Below are 26,017 nucleotides of genomic sequence, written 5' to 3'. Positions count from 1 at the left end.
CTGTCCAAAAGCCTTTACAATGACTTATGAGGTTCTATTTATAGAAAAGCGTGGCATGACCCTTCAGATTATCCTTTGTGACAATTCATCTACCATCATGACTCTTCATCTACTCTATGATTGTTACATCCAACTATTGACACTTGAACTTCCACTTGACATGAAGTTACATTACAATGCACATGTGCTCATGTGAGACAAAATGGCTTTAGCAAGCCATGGAAGACATTACTGACACTCGTTCTGTTGAGGTGAGACCAACTCTTTAACATGCTTGTGATGGTGAAGGCAGTGAGCTGATTCTAAGCTTGGTCATCTGTGATGGTGTGTATGCAACCCATCGTGACATCTTGCTGAAGTGAACTCTTGGGTGCATTTTGGTGGATCCTTCATTCAACTTGTCTACTAGCATGCACAAGGTATTGTTGGTGCAACCGAACCAACAACACACTGAGGCATAGTGTCTTTGTTGATCATCCAATGTGTGATGGTGGTCATGTGTATCAAATGTCAACTACATGTTCAGCTCCAGTTGGACTTGCTTCCTATCTTCGCCTTGGTGAGTGTGCTGAATGGGTTGGATCGCATGCGTGCACATAATGAAATGCATGCTGCTGAATCCATTACATTTGATTAACAACAATTCTCACCATGTCTACTCCGTGCTAGCTGCTGGGATGGATTTATAACTTGTATGGGTGCAGTTTCATCCATGAGTGCATGTTGTGCCCCCTGCTATTCCTATTCTTGTTGCAACTTATTCGCTTGTCTGTGTAGCTCATGTTATTCCTTGAGTTGCTGCCTCACCACATGCAACTCCTTCTTTGTTCCACTCTCTGTCTTCGCGCGATCTCCATGTCATGTTGTCACCTTATAGCCTGAGTCTCCAAACTTGCTTTTATCATCAGTGGATCTTCTTGAGATTGCAACTTTGTTCCACCTCTATGTTGTCAACAACCTTCCTCTCGCATTCGTTTCATCCAATATGATGCTTTCAATTGATGTTCATGATGTTGCTCACTGTGATGCTATTTCCCTCATATCTTTATATCCTTGTCTACGAACAACTTGATGTCTTTGTGGGTAGGAAAGTCCATAGACACTTGATTGACGGCATCCCCAAGTGTGCTATGAATGATGTCTTCATCTCCACTCTCTTGGAAACCATTGTACCTGTATTGCTAAGAGGCATATGAACACCTATGATACCTAGAGACATGTTAACACTCATGGAAAGCCATCTGTTAGTCGAAAAGCAAAATGAACTTAAGAATTGACTTCCAACATACATGGGTGACTAATCATGAAGGTCGCCCAATTTCCACTGAGATGTTGAGAGACTCATTGCCAAGACTGCATAAGGCATATTGTTGGCTACTGCAAGGCTGACTGACTACGAGAATTGCATAATGCATTGTCCAGTCTTGATGCTAACTCCTAGAATTATGCAATGTGCAATCTTAGCTAGCAATGGATGTAAGTTCAGTGATTGGATTGCACAATATTCTAGGCCAACAGTCACTGTCCCTTGGAAATGAAAAAATAATCCTGGAGGATAGTTCCTGGGCCGAAATACGCATTTTTGAGGAGGAAGACAGAGCCTTCCTTCCCGAAATTGCACAATGTTGTCTCAATGAAGGTAGAGTCCAGTTCGAGGTTGGCGAGTCTCACCGACGGGCAACTGAAAGAAAATATGACAGTGAATGCATGGAGACACTAAGTGAAAGCATAAGTGATTAACAGTGCATGCAAACATTGAATGAAAGATTTAGTAAATATATCAACATGCATGTGAGTTAGGTGAGTCGTTGAGTCGACGACGGTTCGTGAAAAATAGTTTCACACATGTGACAACAGTGAGATAGCAACGAAAACTGAAATAGTGCTAGTACAAGCTAGTATGTATCAAAATGATAACAAAGCACTCACTGAAATCAAGCAAACAACATCCATATGAAGCGAAACACCAAAAGCGCCAGAAATTCAACACAAGACATGGAAAGTGGGCTTACGACAAAAAAACTGAGCTAAATGTGCCAATAGATCCTATATGTGATATGGGGTGTGAGCGCTACAACATTGATGTGAGGAATGAGCTCTGCATCATCCGGTTGATGAGTTTTGATAAAATAGAGGTTGTGACATGCATGGCACAAATATAGGGAAAGTGACACTTAGTGGGACATTTTTGAAATGATCCTTGCATGCAACCTCCAACTGCCAAAGATAGATCCTTAAGACAAGGGATGCCTTTGCATGCTGCCTTAAGAGAAGAAGCCCATGCATGGAAGTCTATTTTTTGCGGTCCTGGAGGGAACCAATCAACTCAACTGCACATGCAAGAGCCTTCTCAATCTATTCAGAGAAAATGTGTATTTTTTGCTAAGAGTTGAGCTAGATGCTTAGAAGATATGTGACTGCTACCCAGATTTGTGCAAATTCTAGGGTGAGCAACCGAGCTGGGAAGGATTGTGCAATTTTTTGGGTGAAGCTTTCTCAACAGAATTGTGCAATTCTGGGGTCTAGCGGGCTCCGAGTTAATATTACATAATTTCTGGAGGGAAGGCTAGTTTTCATCCATATTTGTGCAAATTATTGAAGGAGCTACTCAGCCTAATGTTGGACCAAGTCCAGATGAACATCCGATCAGGGGAATGCATGAAGGTTTGATCAATGGGCTGTCTTTCTTCAAGAAAACCACTGAAGCTTATATACTTGATGAAGCAAGACATGCACCCACAAGGTCATAATTTAGCCCAAGACTTCAACCCACAAGCAGAAAAGGTAGGAAAATAGATGAGGTGATCTACGAGACTCCACGCATTCCCCCTTTAATAGGAATAAGGATAACGATTGAAATGTTTATTGAAAATGTAATAATGGTTGCTTCAATGGCCATAACCACTCAAAGTATTGAGAGAAGGAGGAGCTACAAAGTTCAAAGTCTAAGTTTCAATGAGTCCCGTGACACACCATGTTTAGTGTATTTACGCACATAAATATCTCATTGTTAGGTTTGAATGGAACAATTGTGGTGTGGGTGATCATAATACAAAAGGGAAAGTTTACAAAGGGATTCGACATAGTTGAGTCGAGCCTCCTTCCATAACCTTAGAAATTGACTTAGCAATGAATGCAAGGCTTCATCAAGTAAGGCATATCAAACTCATATTATAGTTGCAACTATTTCAAAACTAATTATTGCTTCCAATTGATGCACATCAAGAATATTTGTTTTAACAATATCATTTTATCTTATTAAAATGATCATTTTAAATTTAATTCTTAGGATATTGAATTCTCTCCCCCATTAAATATAACACCTTCCTCGATGTTTGCCTCTTCTTCATTTCATTATCATTCTATTGTTTCCTGATATTTATCTCCCACTCTGCCTTCATATTTTCAATTAGATATCTTTTATCTCTCATAATTTTCTTTTAAATGAGATTTCAATCATGACATATATCTCCAGCGATGACATTTTGTAAGTTGTAGCGGTTACAACCACCCTCCAAAATTTTGAGTCGCATGTGAATTTCAGAGCCTACCTTGGATTCTGTGATCGATCAACCTTGGTCAGTTGTTTGTAAGACAATTATTTCAAGCTCCCTCTGTGATGTTAAGAGTTTTCCATGTTCTCCTCTTTATGCAGCCTATGTCATATTTGGGCATAGTGTTTTTTTTTGTCATGCAAAGGGAATGTTGTTTTACTTCAAGGGAAAGCATGTGTGCATGAGTCATTGTCATCACATAGACATGTTTCACACTCACTTAACACACTCTTTTCACGAAGGTTGTTGCATCAATAAAAGTAGCTCTTATGCACTTTGGATGTTCTACGTTGTGACACTAAGTGTCTATGTGCGATCACATTCGAGTCCTATCAATGTTTACATATGTTTCACTAATCTCACACTTAGCCATTTTCCTGAGAAGCCTAGCCTCATCCAGCTTCTCGTAACCCACAAAGATACCAACCACCCTTTTTTTTGGAAACCCTACAGCCCATAGAGACACCAGTCAACAATTCTCTCCAAAAATGCATAGAGTAGTCTAGCTTCTAGCACTACTCTCCAGAAAAGAGCAGTCCAGCAACACTGCACTCAAAAATAACATAGAGGTTTCGTCCTAGGATGCCCATCTTGCAGAAGTGTCATGTGCCCCAAAAATTCACAACATTGTTTAAGGTGAACTATCTGTCTTGCATGTAGAAACTTCACAGACAGGCCTCCCACGGCCTCATTCCAGCATCAGTCATTGTCTGCTAAAATTGCTCAGATTTACCTCTCAGTGACTACAGGAAAAGGTGACATGTTGAAATCGCTTCCAAGGAGTTGAGGAGAAGGACCAAGGCACCAAGTAATGGAAAAGATGAGGACCACATGAAATATCTTATGGATGCATGACCATCTTGAGGGTAAGTATGGTAAGTAAAAAACAACTTTCAAAGTACACCTATTAGTTGAGTTTGTAGGATTTCTTGTCACTGTCATATCATCATGTCCTTAGTAGCATGCATGTGCACAAACATGAAAGGTTATTTTATGTGTTTCTTCTACATGTCTTCCATCTTTTTCACTTGTTCAATCAACTGTCATCTTTGGCATGCTTATTTCTATCTCATGCTTGCGACCTCATTCTGGTGATGTTAGAGGTTGTGTTTGAGTTGTGTTCACTATGTAAACATCTATTGCACTCACACACTATATTGTAAGTACTGTCGTGCAAGCGTCATTGTGGTTGTCTAAACGTCTATCACAAGTGTCGCGCTTGTCGCTCACACCCATTGGTCAGTCACACTATGTGCATATTGTCTTGATGGTTCGAGGTGTCTTGTCGTCAAGTAATGTTGAGTGTGTATTCAGAAGCTCATACAAGTACTAAGTCACTCGTTCACACACTTAGTAATTTATTCAAAACCATGTTGACATAACCACCCGAAAACAACTTAACCTCACTGAGCTGCACTACACAGTTTCAGCCCTCATTGAACATGTACTGCTACCCAATATTGCACAGAGCTTTAGGCTGACTCCTGAGTAGTCTACACTACGTAATATTTCAATCGACCCAACCAACTGTCACCCAAAACAATGCATAAGTTTCTTAGCAGGACATCTCATTCTAGCCTGCCCACAAGCAAATTAACCAAGCATCTACTTGGTAAACCAACAAGTTTGGTCTGGTAGTCACCTCGCACCTCACTCCACAAAAAATGGCACAGAAGCTACTAAGCATACTCACTTTCGTTGATTGAAAAACTAAAAAAATATGCCAAAGAGACACCTGTTTCCTATCACTACACTACCCTAAAATTTTTTGCAATTTTCTCAGCCAGTCATGCTATGAGCTAGCCAGTTGCTCCTCCTGAAAATTGTAGTTTTCATGAGTAGTCTCCTAGCTGCCCAACATCCCACTCAAGCTAGAAACTGAGCATGGATGTCCACCACGCCAGCCTACCAACTCTATGTAATTTTTTCTAGTAGCCTCCTGTAGCCTGCTACTAGCTGCATGGAGAAATAGCACAATATTTGTCGGTAGTTGCCCATAGCCTGCTGTCAACTCCACAGGGAAATTGCATAGTTTTCACTGCTAGTCTGCCACTACTGTCAACACTATCACCCTGAAAAAATTTCGCATCTTTCATGGATAGTGCACGAAGCTCACATGTTGGCTTCAAATCTACCTTGCACAATTATACAGCCTTGTCCTCTCTCCCCATCACCTGCATCTGGCAGCGTAACACAATGCCTCATGGTAGAATAGGAAATTTATGGAATTGATTTCGTCTTGTGAGGAGTGATTGTAGATATAAGCATGTGGATGAGACATGGTGTGACGAAGAATGGGATGAACAAGGATCACCTGCAAGGAGACTTGATCGTCAGTGGATGAACACATGGAGTATGGAAAAGTACAAGTGGAAGAGAGGTCTACACATGCAACATAAAGTGAACACCGAGACCATCGAACACACTCCACACCTTGCCATTCAGAGGTGAAGCCATGATGCATGAAGAGCACATCCATCACTTAGTAGCACTAGTGCTCGACGTGCACACCAGAAATGACATGAACATACCAGCTCTGCTGTGTGGAGTCATGTCACGAGTCATGTCAGCTGACCATACTGTTGTAATCAATGTAATGCAATGTGGAAGTCCAAGAAGCCCACATGTAAATATGAAGAGTCATGTAAAGTTGAAGCGTCATGTAAGTCAGATAGTAATGAGGGAAGTCAAAGAATCATAAGGGCCATTTTTACACTTGGCTATAAATACCCCTCATTTGTACATGCAAAATAATTTTTACTTTGGTTCCTCCCACGTACCTGTTGGGTTGTATTATATTCTTTCCATGACTAGCCCACGCATTTAACTGGGGGGTTAGAAAGGGGATGGAGCCCCCTCTTCATTGCGCCGATTGCATAGCGGGGGGAGTCATAGGGGGTTTGAGGGGTGCAGGTAACCCCACTTTATGGTGCTCGGGGCAACACCCCAATTTTTTTTTTGTTTTGGCCCCTATGTTAGGTTGGGTGGACCTACATATGGTTTTGTGCATGATTTTCGCACATGGTTTTCAATGCGATGGTTTTCGGTCCATGGTTTTGGACGCGATGGTTTTTGGTCCATGGTATTGGATGCTTCGGCATGTATAAATATGTATTATAACATTGAAAGGAACTAATGAAAAATCAATCTGGTAGTCTCGGTTTTGGGATCTAGTGGAAAATCTATGTGTATATGTGTTTTATGTGTTACTCTCTCGCATTGTTTATTTTCTGTGTTTTAGAATTCGTATGTAGGTTACAACCTGCATTTGGTATCAAAGTTGTTTTGGCTTCAAGGGGATACCTTTGTTGCTAAGGGGTTTCACTCAGGCCTGTGCTAGACCTTGTTTAGTGGGAGATCTGTGAGATCGATTCTGGTGGTGAAAGAAGATGTCAAGCAGTGGAAAGATAAAGATCGAGAAATTTAATGGTCAGAGTTTTGAGTTGTGGAAACTCAAGATGGCGCATCTGTTGGTGGCTAAATATTAATGGATCGTAGTAGATCTGGGTACTAAACCAACGGGAATGCTCAATAAAGAATGGAGGAAGTAGTATTGGAAGGCAAAGAGCACAATACAATTGTGTGTCTCATATTCAGTATTGCTCAATGTATTAGGGGAAGCTACGACGAAGGCCTTGTGGGACAAGTTAGGGAATTTGTACCAATCTAAGTCTCTAGTGAATAAACTCTTTGTGTGGAAAAACCTATATAACATGAGGATGAAAGATGGAGACTTGATGAAAAAGCATCTGAACACATTTACTGTTATGGTAAGTCAGTTAACATCTGTTGATATTAAAATTTCAGATGAAGATAAGTGCATTAGTTTGTCGTGTTCTCTACCAAATTTGTGGGATAGTCCGGTTATTACAATAGGTAGCAATGCAATTGCCTTCCAGTTTGATGAAATAGTCTCATCCTTGCTGATGGAGGAGATGAGATGGATAAAAATGGAAAGCCAGAATGGTGATGCCTTGTCTATATGAGGAAGGTCCTAGAATAGAAACAAAAATAAGTCATCGAGTGGAAGATGTAAATCTGTAGGTAGATCTAAATCTCCATGAAAACCTATAAAGGTTGTGTGCTGGAAATGTGAAAAGGAAGGGCACTACAAAAGGGACTGTAAATCTAAAGCTCCTGACAAAGGAAAGGGATCTAAAGATGCTCCTTTCACAGAGGTGAAAACCACCTCAGATGAAGGTGGGGATGTGTACTTGGCTTCTTCAAGTACACATGTAGATCATGAGGCATGGTTGATTGACTCAAGCGCACCCTTTCAGTTCACTCCCTGTAGAGAGTGGTTCTGTGAGTATTATAAATACGATGGTGGTGATGTCTTCTTGGGTGATGACAGGAAAGCTAGAATCATTGGCCACGGAAAAGTAAAGTTCAAGTTGCTAGGTGGAAGGGTTACAAAACTTTCGGGTGTTCTACATATTCCTACATTGGCCATAAATCTGATTTCTGTAAGCAAGCTAGATGATTCCGATGTAAAAAAAGTGTTCGAGAAGGAGACATGGAAAATGGTTCGAGGAGAACTGGTATTGATGCGGGGAGTTTGGATTGGAACTCTGTACAAGTTGCAAGGTGGAACTATTATTGATGCGTGAAATAGTTCTGTGGTTCTTGAAAGTGGAGCAGAAAATCTAGTGGTCTTTGGAGAGAAGACCATGATGTGGCATCAAAGGCTTGGACATATTGGAGAGAAGGGCCTTCGAATACTTCATGGTAAAGGTATGGTATAAGGTATGAGTAATAACTCTCTGGATTTTGATTTCTGCTAAAATTGTGTATATGGGAAGAAGAATCAGGTGATTTTCCCCTCTGGTGGTAAGAGGGTGAAACAGATATTAGAGCTTGTGCACAGTGATGTGTTTGGACATGTGAAGGTTCCATCACTAGGTAAGTATGTGTACTATGTATCATTTATAGATGACTTCTCAAGGAATACATGGATATATTTCCTTAAGAAGAAATCTGAAGTCTTTGACAAGTTTAAAGAATTTAAGGCTCTGGTAGAAAACGAGACAAAGAAGAAGATAAAGATGCTGAGGACAGATAATGGTGGAAAGTTTTGCACTAAGGAATTTGAAGAAGTCTGTAAGAAATGTGGTATAGAACAGCAGAAGACTACTCCATATACACCTCAGCAAAATGGAGTTTCACAAAGAATGAACAAGACGTTGATGGAAAGGGAAAGTAGCATGCTCAGTGGTGTCGGGTTAGGACAGGAATTCTGGGTAGAGGCAGTGGAGACAGCATGTTACCTGGTCAATGGATCACCTTCATTAGCATTGGAGGATAAGACTCCACAAGAAGTATGGACTGGTAAGTAACCCTCTCTTTCACATCTGAGGCTATTTGGATATAATGCATATGTACATGTTCCAAAGGAGAAACAAACCAAGTTGGATAGTAAATCTAAAAAGTGCATCTTTATTGGGTATAAGCATCGTTTGAAGGGTTATAAGCTTTAGAGCCCAGTAACAAGGAAGGTTGTGTACTACCAAGATGTGGTTTTCAGAGAGGTAAAAGATGTTTTTAAACATGAAGTCCAACCAAAGGAGCATGAGAAGATAGAGTTTGAGCCTAAGGAGGAAGAATTAGACTCTACAATAGATGAGGAATCAGAAGATGAAGATCCACAAACTCTGGCTGTGAGAAGATCAGTTCGAAAAAGACGGCAGCCAGAAATATATAGTCCACCTGCTTTCTGTTCAAATTTTTCTTTATCTATTACTGATGATGATCCAAAAACTGTGAAGGAAGCAGTAAATTCAGAGGATGGAAAACTCTAGAAAGAGGCCATGGTTGATGAAATGGCATCTTTACACAAAAAGGAGGCTTGGGATCTGGTGGAGTTGCCAGCTGGAAGGAAACCCATTGGCAGCAAATGGGTGTTCAAGAAGAAGACAAATGTTGAAGGAAAGGTGGAGAAATACAAAGCTCAGTTGGTAACAAAAGGTTATTCCCAAATGCCACGAATTGATTTTGGTGATATTCTTCCTCCTGTTGCCAAGGTAACTTCTATTAGATTACCTTTATCTGTTGTTGCTGCTTTTGATTTTGAGGTAGAACAGATGGATGTGAAGACAACATTCCTTCACGAGGATCTTGAAGAGGAAATCTACATGAAACAAATTGAAGACTTTGCGATGAAGGGTAAGAAAGACCTGGTATGCAAGTTAAAGAAGTCTTTGTATGGGTTAAAATAGTTAGCAAGGATGTGGTATCAGAAATTTTATACATTTATATGGGGACTTGGCCTCACCAGAAGCAAAGCAGATCATTGTGTGTATTTTAAATGAATTGGTGAATGTGTTATTTATCTGGTCTTGTATGTGGATGATATGTTGCTGGTTGGAAATGACAATGAAATTATCCAGAATTTGAAGACCCATTTGTCCTCCAAATTCGAAATGAAAGATCTTGGTGCTGCAAACAATATTTTCGGCATGGAAATTAAAAGAGATCGAGCAAAGAGAAAGCTCTAATTAGATTAGGGAAGTATGTCAAGATAATATTGTAGAGGTTTAATATGGATGATAGTAATTCGGTGAAGGTTCCTATTCCTATAGGTGTAAAGTTATCTACCGAAGAGTGTCCCAAGACACAAGAAGAGGAAGAGGATATGTCTCATGTTCCATATGCTAGTGCAATCGGTAGCCTGATGTATGCAATGGTCTATACTAGACCAGACATTGCACATGGAGTGGGAGTATTGAGCAGGTTTATGTCAAAACCAGGGAAGGAGCATTGGACAGTAGTGAAGTGGGTTTTCAGGTATTTTCTGGCACTAGTGATTATGGTTTGTGCTACTAAGGAAGACCAGGATTGGACATAGTGTCAGATATTTGTGGCTTTGTTGATGCAGACTGGGCTGGATATCTGGATCAGAGAAGATCTACAAGTTGGTATGTGTTTAACCTATTTGGAGTTGCAGTCAGTTGAATGAGTAAGAAACAATCTGTAGTAGCACTATGAAATATAGAGGCAGAAGACATTGCAGCCACTCATGCAAGCAAGGGAACAGTTTGTTTGGAGAGATTGTGTTCAAGTATGGGGTTAGTACAGGGAGCTATAAGGATAGACTGTGACAGGCAAAGTGCATTTTCCTTGGCAAAGAACCCTACTTACCATTCAATGACAAAGCACATTCATGTTTAGTATCATTTTGTGAGGGATATGATAGAAGACAAAATGGTGTTGCTGGTAGAGGTGGACACTTTGAAGAATACTGCAGATGCATTGACAAAATCTGTGAGCTTTGAGAAGTTCTCTTGGTGTACAGAAACAATGGGCATTGCAGGGATGGATAAATGACTAAGCTCTCGTGTGGCCCCCTATGGAAAGAAAACAACAAGTGGGAGAATGTTGGGTTGTGTTATATTCTTTCCACGACTAACCGACGTAGTTAAGCGTGGGGTTAGAAGGGGGGCAGAGCCCCCTCTTCATTGCATTGATTGCATAGTGGGTGTAGTCACAGGGGGTTTTAGGGGTGCAGGTAACCTCACTTTTTGGTTTTTGACCCTATGTTAGGTTGGGTAGACCTACCTATGGTGTTGTGCATGATTTTCACACATGGTTTTGGACGCGATGGTTTTCGGTCCATGGTATTGGATGCTTCGGCATGTATAAATATGTATTGTAACATTGAAAGGAACATAATGAAAAATCAATCTAGTAGTCTCGGTTTTGCGATTCAGGGGAAAATATTTGTGTATATGTGTTTTATGTGTTATGCTCTCACATTGTTTATTTTCAGTTTTTTAGAATTCATATGTAGGTAATTTTTGTATGGGGTTACAACCTACAATATCCTTGACAGTCTCCAATGCCCTGCTATTGGGGTTAGTGATGTAATGGTATACATATGTGTAATGGTATACATACGTGTTTTGGAACTTTCCTTAATTCAGAAGCCTATTAACAGGCCAACACATTTTCATGCATGTATTGTATTCATTTGTAAGACTATTCTTTGGACGCTTGGAATGCATGTTTCTTTAACCTGTATCAAGATAGTTGAACTATTTCGGTTTTTTTGGTACATATACTATTGGAAATGTGTTGTACCAGTTGTTAGCATTGTCTCGGCCATGTGGGATATCACAACAGACACTCAACAGATTCATTCTTGTAAAATTGTTATAACACTCAATGCACTGCTGTGGACTATTCCGCCGGTCGTTATACATGTTATCTATTCACCTTGTGTTTGTGACTACCACCTCTATATGGACTACTCCACTAGAAGCTGCACATGTCTTGATGCATTGTGTGTCTCTAGCAGAATTGGGACTATTAAATTTCAAACTGAGACTCATAACCACTCTGACCTAAGAGACACTAATCACTCACTAGGCACACGAACCTCACTATTCAAAGACGGAGCAAACCACTCTCATGTGCTAACAAGTAAGAGCTAATGCATATCTTTAAGATAATGGAAACTAGTCCATCGTACTAGATGGGACTCTTACACCAAACCATTTGAGGTCTAGTTGGGACTTCATAACGGGGACATCCCCTGAATGTTGGCCAGTCCAGCACCATCAAATTTTTTGGTGCTAGAAGGAGGGTGATATGACAAGCTGAGTCCACACAATATGTTATGAATCTCCACATACTTATCATGACTAAACACAAAATTTATCTTCCAGAATGTATGTCTTATGGAAATGACTTTGAAATCTCAAAAGAGCTCTGGAATAACTTGTCATGTAAAACACACGATGGTGGAGGCCAATTAGCCTTGGTTAAACACGCGGTTGGTGTTGTAGGCTCTCATGAGAGGCATGAAGTCTTTGAGGATTACATGAGCTTCTCATTGTTTGCATACATGCTTCGAGGGCACCCGCTGCATTGGCATGCCACGCTCCCCAAAAAATCCATTCAATATCTCCATCATATGATTAGAGAGATAGACTATGTTTTCAATCCTTTTGATGATAAAGAACTCAATAAACAAATTCTGAAATTATGGAAAGCACCTGATGAATCCCTTGAAAAAATTTACTTGCGATTTCGTAATATTTCATTTTTATTTCCTAAGAATGAAATTGATTGGGAATTCCTCCATGGAATATTTAACTATCTTCTTTAAATCGATGAAAATCACAACTCCTAGAATCATTTCAATGCCTCACAACATTCTCTAGTGATGGAATTATGCAATCACAAGAGGAACATAGTTTCTTTCACAAGTGATTTTCCACCTTCCCCTCATGAAACAGCTCCACCCTCATAGAGCGATGTGGGAGAACATGCACACACATCTATTGAATTGTCACATCCTCCTACCCCACCTTCTCTTGATATCTACGTAGATTTGGTTTGAAAACCTGCTAGTTGTCATATGGACTTGTTGCCCCAACCTCTGTCCCCACATTATGTTGATCCTTCAGATTGTACTTTCTTGTTTTCTTCCATTCCATACTCCACACTTGTTGTTAACGAGGATAAAGTTGTTGATAGAGTTGGTGTTGTGCATCCAACCTATGCTACCGTCCATGATGAGTGTGTACAAGAATCTAAAGAAGAACCTACGGTGAAGGATGACTCCTTTCCATCCACACCACATCCCCTATATCCCAACATCCCTTGTGATTCTTCCATTGTTTATTTCCCCTGTGAAAACTCATTTCTAAATGTTTCTACTTCTGATCACTCACATGACACATTGAATGTCAGTGTCTCATTACATCACATAGAGGACACATATTCCTTGAAAAATATGTCCATATGTCATCTATAATTTATGAAGACAAAAATGGTGAACATCCTTGCTTCTCATCTACCCCTCTACATGATTCATCAAATCATGAGGATGCCAATGAACATCCCAAATTTTCTAATCGCAGTTGTCATGATCTCTGTATTTCTTCATTTGATCACGATGTCAATTCACTTGATGTTAATATGTCTAGGTCACTGGTATCTGATGATCTACCTATTTATGAAGTGGAAACCCCCAAGCTATCGAAGCACTTCTACTTGGTTATATCAGGTTGATGGTTATATCAGGCCCTCGCTTCCCTAAGGTTAGTTCCACTTCTGATCAGAAAATTTTTGAAACACCCAAGCCTAGTCATCACTCTCTGCTTCGCATTGAAGATCAACCAAACACCAAAATGTCACTTCGTCCACTTGAATTGCATGATTGCATCACTCAAGCCTTCAAGGAATATTACACAACAAGCCCCCTTGCAAAGCATAAGCTGGTTGTATATCTCATGTTGGCTCATATGTCACAGTCCAAAGAGTGTGTATGTTTACCGTCTGCAGGGAGTGCATTGCAAAACCATGGTACGTCTACAAAATGTTTTTTTTGTGAATTTTTTATTTTGTATTATGTGGATGTTTTAGAACTCGGAGCATGTTGGTCTTCACTACTCTACCTTTCTTGTTCATTGATTTACATGCATATATTTCTTGTTAACCATGCCTTCACTAACATGGGCTAGCCAATGCGTCGGTGGCTACATTGGAAATATCACTTCATATTAGTAGGCGCATGCACTATTTAGCATAGGAGTAGGAGCAATGTTTGCTTCTTTTATTTTATTTTCTTTTCCTTCTGGTTTGCATGTTGTCTTGCTTTCTTTCTTGGTTTGGTTAGCTACTTGCTCGCTTTGCTTCTGCCTTTTTTGATTCGCTTTACTTTTTCTTTTTTCTTTTTTCTTCCTTTGCTTGCTTATACCCATAGGTTAGCCTCTTGTGGAATGTGTTTGGATCTCGAGACAAGCTGGGAAAATCTAAGAGGACTTGTACAACTATCAACATATGGTAGTTTTTTGTCCTCTCTCGTTATGAAGAACTTGTTGTCCTCAGTTGATGATGCCTTGGTGGAAAATATGTTTTGTTCTGAGTGAGTCTTGGTGAAAACACAACACTTGCACTATTAACTAGTGCTGCCTACTCTAATCTGTTCTTTTGGGCTAGCCTTTATGAGCCCAGTAAAATAGAGTAAGGTGAGGGTAGAAAGCTTAACAAGTATGTCAGAGGTATACATAACATACTTATCTGAAGGAACAACCTTTACTACTCTCAATCAGTAGGTATCCCTCTTCTACCTTTGAAATAAATAAGTCCCAACGCATAGTTTTTGAAACAAAACAAAGAATTAAATTGAATAACGAGAAAGAAGAGAACTTATTCCTACACAAAGAGGTGATGCGAGTAACTCTATCAGGCTACTGACAAGGCTTGCTAACATCAAAGAGATGATTATCTTCCTGCGTGACTCTGCCAGGGTAGTGTCCAAGCCTGCTGGAAATGGAGCAATGGCAGAGATGAAACCTAAACTCTAACAGTCATATTTATTGTGCACAAATATACCCCTCATTCCCAATTCAAATAACTAAGTTGAATTGCCTTGGAATCTATTTGACTGATCAAGGGAATGGTAAGGACTACATCATTCAACCAAGATAGTGTGGAAACCATGATGATCAAAGGATCGAACAATACTTCCAGAAAGGTTAGACTCGCTTTTCACAAAACAAGGTTTATGTAGAGAGCTGGAGTTCTACCAATGTGTTGCCAAGTGTTGTAGCATCTACATGCACCCTCCAAAATTTTTTCTCGCATGCAAATTTCGAAGCCTACCTTGGATCCTCTTGTCGATCACCCTTGGTCACTTCTTGGTAAGGTGATGATTTGAAGCTCCCTCCATGATCTTAAGAGTTTTCCATGTTATCATATTTATGAAGCCTATGTCATCTTTGGGCATAGGGGTTGTTGTTTGTAATGCAAAGGGAACATTGTTTTGCTTCAAGGAAAGCATGTGCCCATGAGTGGTTGTCATCACATAGACATGTTTCATAGTCACTTCATGCACTCTTGTCAAGATGGTTTTTGCATAAAGAAAAGTATATATTATGCATTTTGGATGGTCTACGTTGTTAAACTAAGTGTCTGTTTGCGATCAAAATCAAGTCCTATCAATGTTTACATATGTTTCACTGATCTTACACTTAACCATTTTCTTGAGAAACCTAGCCTCATATAGCTTCTTTGAACTATGTGCTTTGCTTCTACAACCATGAAGCTTCCTCCCTTACCTTCTAAAACCTCATAGGCCACAGATATACCAACCTCCCTTTCCTGCCAAAAACTTGCACACCATAGAGATCCTAGATAACATTTCTCTCCAAAAATGCTCAGAGCAGTCTAGCTGGCAACACTTCTCTCTAGAAATACACAGATCAGTCTAGCTGCACTGCACTCAAAAATTGCAGAGGTCTGTTCCAAGGACCCCAATCCTGCAGCAGTGTCCTGTGCCTCAAAACTATGCAGTGTTGTTCAAGCTACCCTATATTTCTTACATGCAAATACTATGCACATGGGCCTCCCACGACCTCATTTCAGCAGTAATCATTGACTATTGAAATTGTGCAGATCTACCTCTAAGTGACTACATGAAAAGGTGACATGCTAAAATCACTTCCAAGGAGTTGAGGAGAAGGACCGACGAACCAATTAATAGAAAAGATCAGGACCGCATGCAAACTTCGTCGGATGGATGATCATCTTGAGGGTAAGTATTCTATGTAAATAACATCTTTTGAAGTACACCTCTTAGTTGAGTTTGCAGGACTTTTTGTCATTTTCATATCATCCTATCCTCTGTAACATGCATGTGCACAAACATGAAAGGTTATTTTATGTGTTTCTTCTACATCTCTTACTTCATTTTCACTTGTTCGACCAATTTTCATCTTCCGCATGTTGATTGTTATGTCATGCTTGTGACATCATTCTCGTGATGTTGAAGGTTATGTTTGAGTTCTGGTCGCCATGTAAACATCTATTGCACTCACACACAATTTTGTAAGTAGTATCATGCAAGCGTTGTCACGGTCGTCTGAACGTCTATCACAAGTGTCACGCTTGTCACTTGCACCCCTTAGTTAGTCACACTGAGTGCATGTTTTTTTATTGGTTTGAGATGTCATATCGTCAAGTCATGTTGGGTGTGCGTTTGCAAGGTCATAAATGTACAAATTCACTCATTCACACACTTAGTCATTTTTTTGAAACCTTGTCCACTGGACCATCCCCAAACAGCTGGAGCTCTGCTAAGCCGCACTGCACAGTTTAAGCCCTCGATGAACATGGAATGGTGCCCAAAATTGTGCAGATCTTTAGGCTAACTCCTAGGCAGTCTACAATACATAATCCTAGAATCGACCCCACTAACTGTCACCTAGAACAACGCAACAGTTTCTCAGCAAGCCATCTCAATCTGTGCTACTTGTAAGCAAATCAACCAAGCCTCTAGCTAGTCAAGTAGAGAGTATGGTTGGGTAGTAACCCCGGACTTCACTCCTCCAAAACATTCTGCAGAAGCTACCAAGAATACCCACTTCAGGTGACTGAAGAAACTAAGCAGACATGCCAGACATACACCTTTTTCCTGTCACTACACTACCCTAACAAATTATGCATTTTTCTCAGTTAGTTACCCTCTGAGTCGACCTTCTGCTCCTGCTGAAAAATGCACAATTTTCATGAGCACTCTCCCCGCTTCCCAGCATCCCGTTAAGCCCAAAAACTATGTAGGGATGTACAGTATGCAACCATCCCAAATCTATACATTTTATTCCAGTAGCCTCCCGTAGCTCATTGCCAACTCCCCAGAGAAATTGCCTAATTTTCACTTTCAGTGTTCTCTTGCTGCCTGCATTGTCCTCCTTAAAAAATTGAGCAGATCTGCCCTCCAGCCGAGCCATATCCCAAAAACAATCACTGTTGATTTGGATCGCCCATCTCATCCTCCCAGTTACCTCTGTGAAAGTTTTATGGATAGTGCCAGGAGCTCGTATCTCGGCTTGAAATCTGCCTTACACAATTGCAGAGCCTTTCCTCTATCTCGGTCACCTGCATCCTTAAGTGGAAGACAATGCATCATGGTAGACTATGATATTTTTGGATTGATGTTGTCTTGTCATGAGTGATTATAGATATGGGTACATGGATGACACATGACGTAATGATGAATGGGATGAAAAAGGAGTGCATGCAAGGAGACTTGTTCGTGAGCAAACAAACACATGGAGCATGCTAAATTACAAGTGTATGAGAGATGTGAACATGCAACATCAAGTGAACACGAAGACCATTGAAGACTCTACACACCTTGCCATGCGGAGGTGAAGCTATGATACACCAAGAACACATCCATCACTCAACAACACTGCAGCTCAAAATGCACACTAGTAGCAGCATTAACATACCATCTATGTCATTTTAAGTCATGTCATGAGTCATCTCAGCCACATCAATAATATGGGCCTCACTGTTGTAGTCAATGTAATGTAACATGGAAGTCTAAGAGACACACATGTAAATATGAGGAGTCATGTAAGTCAAAAATTCATGAGGGAAGTTGAATAGTCACAAGGGTGAGTCTAACCCTTGGTTATAAATACCCCTCATTTGTACATGTAAAATAATTTTCACCTTGCCTCCTCCCACATATCCTTTAGAGTCTGAAATATTTTCTTTGAGGAGCGAGTAGTGGCTCCAATGCCCCGCTATCGAGGTTACTGACGTAATGGTTTATAGATGTGTCTTGGAACATTCACTTAATTCAAAAGCCCGTTAACATGCCAACACAGTTTCACACATGTATTGTATTTGTTTGTAAGACTATTCTTTGGATGCTTGTAATGCATGTTTCTTTAACATATATTTAGATAGTTGAACTATTTCAATTATTTTAGTACATATTATATTGGAAATGTGTTGTATCAGTTGTTAATGTTTTCTTGTCCATCTGGGGCTATCCTACTCGACACTTGACAAATTCATTCTGGTAAACTTTTATAACGCTTAGCGCACTCATGTGGACTATTTTGCTAGGTGTTGTATGTGATATCTATTCACCTTATGTTTGTGAATGCCACATCCATATGGAATAATCTGTCAGAAGATGTGCATGTCCTGATGTGTCGTGTTTGTCTAGTAGAGTTGAGACTATTCCCTTTCAACACGAGGCTCACTTCCACCCTCTCCCTCTACAGTGAAAGAAATTTGACACAAGCGAAACTAAGCACTCACTAGGCATGTGAACCTTGTTTTTAGAAGACAAACCAAACCACTCTCACGTGCCAATAAGCAAGAGCTAAGGCATATCTTTAATATAATGGCAACCGATCCATCGTACCGGATGGGACTCCTACACCAAACAGTGTGAGGTCTAGTTGGGACTTCATACCAGGGAGATCCCATGAATGTTGGCAGGTCTAACACCATTAAAATAACCGAAAAAAATAAAAGGGTACCCTTCCCCTTCAAAATGATAATTTTAATTTTCAAGAAATAGCATTAATTAGAAAAATTAATGTTTTATTAATAATTGTAAATATTTACAGTTACGAAAATATTCAATTTTTACTATCAATCTTTTAGCCATTGTTCAATTTTGTAAAACAAAATATAAAATCTTTTATAAAATCCTTGTTTTAATTTCCAATACTCTTGGAAACCATGCCCACTTCACACAATATTTTAATTATTGGTGTTTTATCATATGTAGCAAGAAATCTAAGAGTGGTTTATCTACTCGACATCAACCACATTGGGTGGTTTATAATCCTCCATGGAAGGTACCCCATGGGGTATGACCAAAAAATTTAGATAGTATTCCTCAATCATAATCACATTTTTTTTATCACAATATTTGAAACCAGATCTTAATCACAATAATTTCAACTATTAGTCATTTACGTAATTAAAGGTAATATTTTTAACTATTAATTATTTATGACAATACCTCAGCAAGTACTCATAGAGCATAAAGTTCTCTCATTCACATAAATTAATAAAGTAGTCATAACACCATAAATTTAATTCTCTCTTAGCCCTTACCAAATACATATACATGTTTAGTATCACGAATTCCTAAAAATATGATAGAGGTCACCCTTGAGCTACAGTCCCAATATTTCCTCCCTAAGCACTAGGCTCATTTCCTCCCTAGGAACTAATCATAAAACTTTCATAGATTTACACTTCCTCAACTGAAGCAATGTCATTCTAGATCAGTGTACATGTTTAGCCTGTATTTCTCACTGGTCATTATCTCCCTCAATCTATTTCAAACCTCATCGACCAATAACATTTATCTCTAGCCATGTTAAACTTTGGTCGTCATATCATCCAAACCGGGTCATCCATTTGGCAAAATGGAGGATATTTATTTTCCCTTCATGTACCATAACTGATTTTCATTGTTTCCTAGACTTTAGGAGTCTAACCTCTTAGGAAGTGGCTCCTTTGATATTCGAAACAATAATAATAAATATAATGTTTTAATTTTATCAACAAAATAAATTTTTACTTTCTCATAAATAATATTTACTTTTAACATTTTGACATTTCAATCACATGGCATCTTAGGAAATCATAAAATTCATTTTAAAAAAGATTTACCACTTTGTCTTGATGTTATTTATCAATCTGCATTTTGAAAATAAAAATCAAAGTCAAAATTTTATTCCCATTATCATTGAATGATTCCCTGAAACATTTTCTAATTAGCAACTTATGCTTCCAAGTAGCTCATAATTCCTTGAAATGTTTGGGGCCCTACTACTTGAGTGTCCTCACAATATTAGCCTTCAACTAGGGTGTCCGTGAAATCCAACAATTTGTAGGAATCATGACTAACATTTCATGTCACATGGATGGTGTTCATTTCAAGTTTTCCACAAATTAATCAACTTGCATTTTAGAAAAAGCATCACTATCCCTTCTATGCAAAAACATTGCATGTCATGTTTGCATAATGGTAAACATTATACCTTCACAATTTGAATCATAATCACAATGCATCCTTTTACCTTTGACTGATTATTATACTCTTTGCTTCCAAAACCTTAGTGATGTCACTACGTTTCCATCATGCTAGCAATATTTGTCACAGTGGTAGGTTTAGTAAACCATACGCTTCACAAAATCATGTTATTTACAAAAATGTCTCATCAAATATAGTAAAGATGTATTTTCAATTTTCACATGCATCAACATTTCTCAGTACTTTAACGAAGTAGAAAGGTATTGGTCCCATCAATATTCCATTTACATAAACAATTTACATGCATTAAGCATAAACATAGAAAATAAGGATACATCCTGCAAATAATATACCCAAGGATACTCAAAAAAATGTTTTCCATGATGATGTTTTCAAAATCAACAATTAAGGGAATGAGACCTTCTAAAAGATATATCCATTATAATTCAATCATTAACATTCACCATACTTATAATTAATGAAAAATGACATTTCGTTTTGTGTATATATGTCTAAGCAAAAATGATTATACAAAATTATTAAATGGAAGTCAATAACACAATTTTTTTTTGGCTAAATAAGACAACAAAATCAAGATACCATTTAAATTTTTGTTCATCGATGATAATGAAGACACCACATTTCTACATCATATGGGACCTAAATAATTTGGTTTAATATGTAGTCTCACTTACAATATTCATGTATATTGAATTAATTTACAAAATATGAACGTACCATATTAATTAGATGCATGATGCATAGTATCTAACACCATCACTAAATCATCAATTTTTAGAACTGCATTGTTCTGTGTGAAGTTTGAGAAGACAATGTAATTAACAACATGTAGCCACTATTATGAGTATGAACTAACACAATCACTTTGTTTACAATCTTAGTTATAATCTTCAATCAAAGAGCAAATGTTTCATATTCCCATAAACTTGCTACAATATACTTTTAAGGATAAGTTCAATATTTTTTCAATAGATCACTTACAATTTATTAGTATTTCAATTACCAACAATGACATCAAGCAATGTGAATTCATAAGATATAGTGCAATATACTACATATCCAATCCTAACCAACTATTAAAAACTGAATCAAAATCCTTGACAAGACACAATCGACTATTAGTTATTACAGTTGACACCTACCGCTTGACTCATTTTTTATTCTCAACATTCAAGAGGTTTATTTTCATCTCTTTTTAAACATTTTATTATCCATTTAAAGGACAACCCATTCATTTCTACATCCTTTAAATATCAAATTTTTTCATTATTGACAAAGCAATGCATACATTCATTCTATCTTATAACAAATGTATTACAGTTGTAAGATTTTTTTATTTTAATGTACCATTAAACACTTTTCTAAAAGTATGCATGACAAGGATGGTAGTTAATGAATACTATCACTATTTATAGTGTGAGTATTCACAATTTTCCATGATCTAGGTATAACCAATGCAACAATATTTTTAATTGTCTTTTATACACCTAAAGACTCAAATTCCATGAGTACAATTATTCTTTAAACTAATTATTAACACTGCCATTCTTCAATGCAATTATTAAAGTCATCATGCATCTCATATTAAATGCAGTCTAGCGTATGAATTTTTGTTTAATGTCGTTAGTGTGATACCTGATCTTGCATAAAATAAAATTACCTCTACTCCTCCTTGTTCTTACGGATCCCAAGAGGTGTCAGCATTACAACCTTTTTTTTTATACCACTTGCAACATCCCCTGAATACCTCTTGCATAAATACATAGGATATAATTTTTTACTTGTTTCACGAGCATATAATATTCCCAAATGACTTATTACTTACTCCTTAACTGATAATAAAATAATACAATCGTGATCATTAAGTGAAGTAATATTATGAAGAGAATAGAGAATATCATGAAGTAATAACAATTAATACAAGTTTCTAATATAATTCTTCCTACTGCAACTTTGCATCTTACTCTAATCTACAACTCTACATGACTGAAGACAACCCAACCTTATGATACTATGAGTTTTTCATAGAATTTAAGTTCACTATATGAATGCGACTTGATTCAGTGCTCTTTTTTAACATATAAAGATGTTCTTTAAATGTTTTTCTTTTAAACATTCTATTGTTCTCTTCAAGTTCAACCCCAACTTCTACATTCTTTAGTTATAAAAAAACCATACATGCATTCATTCTTTATAAGTAGTGCATTGTAACTTTCGTCATGTTTTTTTTTTTAATGCACCATAATCATTATTGTAATATTATGCATGCAAAGGATGGAAATTAATCCTCACTATAATTAGTGAGTGCTCAAGACTTTTCATAGATACAACAAAGGTTTTATTGTTTGTTATCCACATCAATATTCAAATGTCATGTGCACAAATTTTAAAGCAACATTATTGCCTTTTATTCTTTAATGTGGTCATTAATCATGCATCATGCATCTCATGTCAATTACAGTATACTACAAGTTCAGTTAGAATCATACATGAGATGATGCCCACTAACATCATACCTCTACTTCTTTTAGGCTTAACGATTTCCAAAATGTACTAGTGTTGCAACCTTTTTCTCTGATACCACTAGTAACCTCACAAGAAAATGCATGGAGTTAGGAATTTTTTTTGGCATTTACCAATGTTTAACTTTCTAAATTACTTTCTATATTCCCTCAATTATCATTAAAATAACCATCATCATTACATATAGAAATATTTAGTTAAAGAATGGTGAGTTACAGAACCATTAACTGTCCTTATTGTAGTATATTAAATTAAATTTCCTACTATAGCTATGCATCGATTCCATCATTCTTTTAATTTAGTTAGTAAACCACATACTTGATAATATAAATATCACACCATGAAAATAATTAACATCATAAAAATGTCACAAATAATAATCACATCATTTGATACCGATATACCGTAGAAATCTCATAGGGTGAAAACAAACAAACATTTAATTTTATTATATAACACTCGTCAGGGTGTTTACCCCTTACTGAATGGTTATAAGGAGTCCATCGCTTCACCATTGTCATAAAATATTAAATAGAAAAAATAATATTAGATACAACAACTAGCTATAAGCTATTATAATCATCATGGTATCATTTACCCATGAATCCTCAACCTCTATGTTTTTGTGGTCATTGTTTGCATTAGTGGATCATCATGTACTTGGAATTCCATAATCTGCATGTACCAACAAATTTGTATATCCCACAATGTTAAACATGAAATATTCATTGGACAAGTCACCATCCTTTCCTCCCATTTTTTTCATCAACACACTTGATATCATGATTAGATAAAACATAAAATATTGGTTAACTAATAATTAATCCTTATTAATGGCACTTCAACATTTATTGTTTGCATGCATAAAACATAAACAAAACATTGTGAAATTCCTTCTTTAACATTATTTCACATGCATTAATGAAGAGAAATTCATGACCATGCGTTATCTTTCCAACAAAATGCTAACAAAATCTTGCATGCAATTTCATATTCTTTCCGAAGGAAATCTGACATACTAGATAGTATTCTTATGCATGCAAATGCATAACAAGCTTTCAAGAGAACAGGTTCAACAAGCAATTTTCTTTATTCCTACTATTATGTTTTCTTTTCTAATGGGATTGACATAATGGATTATATAATTATGCATGTGAATGTATGATTTTTTCCAAAAACATATTTTCCATATGAGAGTTATTTACAATAGTTATTGCATAAAAATGCAAGCTCTATTTCAACTAAAGTTAACAAAAAATGACATCATAGATTTTTATACTTGGATGTGAAACATATATTTCTTTTCAAAAGGAACTAAATCTTGTATGGAAAAACAAACATTTATTTCCCAAGGGATCAAAACCATAACATTTTTTCTTTCATGTATGAAAAAAGACATTTTATTCTTACCAAAGTATCTAGCCCACTAAATATACATAATATTCTGCCAAAATAAATCTAGTGCCGTATCTAATCACTTTAGGTGTGCAAATGCATATTGTTTTTCAGAAAATAAGCCTAACACAAGCAATATTATGCAATTTCACCTTCCTTTTCACCATAAATCTAGTATCAAAATTATATTTTTCCGCACATGCAAGTGTATATGTTTCTATAAATAATGTTCGAAAGGAATATTAACACAATAAAGCATGTGATCACCAATTTTCCTCTCCAAGAATCTAATTCAATAATGCATTCAAGGACATGCTTTTATATTCCCTCCTTTTTGAAGAGTTGTAACACAACAAATATTTCATTGCATACAAATATATATATTTATTTTCCAAGGAATTTAACACACTACTTATTATTTTTCCAAAAGTTAGCTAACTCACTAGCTATTATACATGCAATAAAAAATATTTTCCTATCATTTAGCACATCACACAAATTTATAATAATTCTTAAAGAAATAGCATGAATTAGAAATCCTTCTCAAATAACACAACCAATTGAATTTTATGCAAAGGTTTTCTGTGAAGTCTTTCTAAAAGAAGTTACTCCTCCTTCAACATGACTCAAGCTTCGCATGCATGTAAAATCATATATTCATTTCTAGTAGATTCAATATACTAGATATCATTCCTATGCGCATAAGCACATATTCCCTTTGGGAGTCCAATATTTCTCTTTAAAACATAAAGGCATATGAATCATGGGAACATCCTTGGTAATATTTGAAATGAAATAACTCAGTTCCTTTTCAAGAATTATGAACATAATTGTTCTATTTTTTCATTCATGCAAATGATTTATTTCTTTTCAAGAAATATCAACACAATTCTTCTATTTTTGTGCATGTGAATAACTTATTTATTTTCAAGAAATATCAAACTTAATAGTTATCTTTTGTGCATGCAATTAATTTATTTCTTTTCGAGAAAATTAACACAATAGTTATCTCTATATGTACATAAACAACTATTCTTATGTGGGTGACAAATCAAATGGAAGCACTCTATTTTAATTTTTTTTTTCCTATTTTAGTCAACAACTTTGGACGTAGTTTTCGAACATTTGGAAATGAATTTTTCAAAACAGGAAGAATTTTTTGGTGGGAAAAATTCATTAAAAAGTCCCTCTCTCAATTTTTACATAGGTGGCACGGTTTGGGAGATTCGAATGAATATTTCCAACCAATTTTTCCATATTTAAATATTAAATAATTTTATGTTTAGTGATCAACTTTGGATATGATTTTTGAGGTGTTGAAAATAAATTTTTCAAATTTGGCAGAGAATTTTGGCGAGAAGGGGCTCATTTACAAAATCATCTTTCAATTTTTACACATATATCATGGTTTGGGAGATAGGAATAGTTATTTAGACCCCATTTTCTAATAACCCATGCAATTCACCCAATTATTTAGCCATGAAAATATTTTAGAAATTCAATACACGTGAAACATTTTAAGAATTCAATGAACAAAAAATTTATTCCTCTTTCAACGAAATTCCTTGGAGGTGTTCCCAAGAAAATAATGTCGAATCTTTATCATATGAAAATTTTTAATCAAATAAATTCAATTCTTATTTTTCTATGTACCATATGAAAACACAATACTAATTTTCAAAGAGCATTTTTACTTATCTTTTAGTGCATGTTTGGAATC

This window comes from Pinus tabuliformis, chromosome 8 (assembly GCF_031772625.1).
Source record: "Pinus tabuliformis cultivar Carrire ecotype Pingquan chromosome 8, CPIR1, whole genome shotgun sequence".
NCBI classification, from domain to species: domain Eukaryota; kingdom Viridiplantae; phylum Streptophyta; class Pinopsida; order Pinales; family Pinaceae; genus Pinus; species Pinus tabuliformis.
This window is presented reverse-complemented; position numbering follows the sequence as displayed.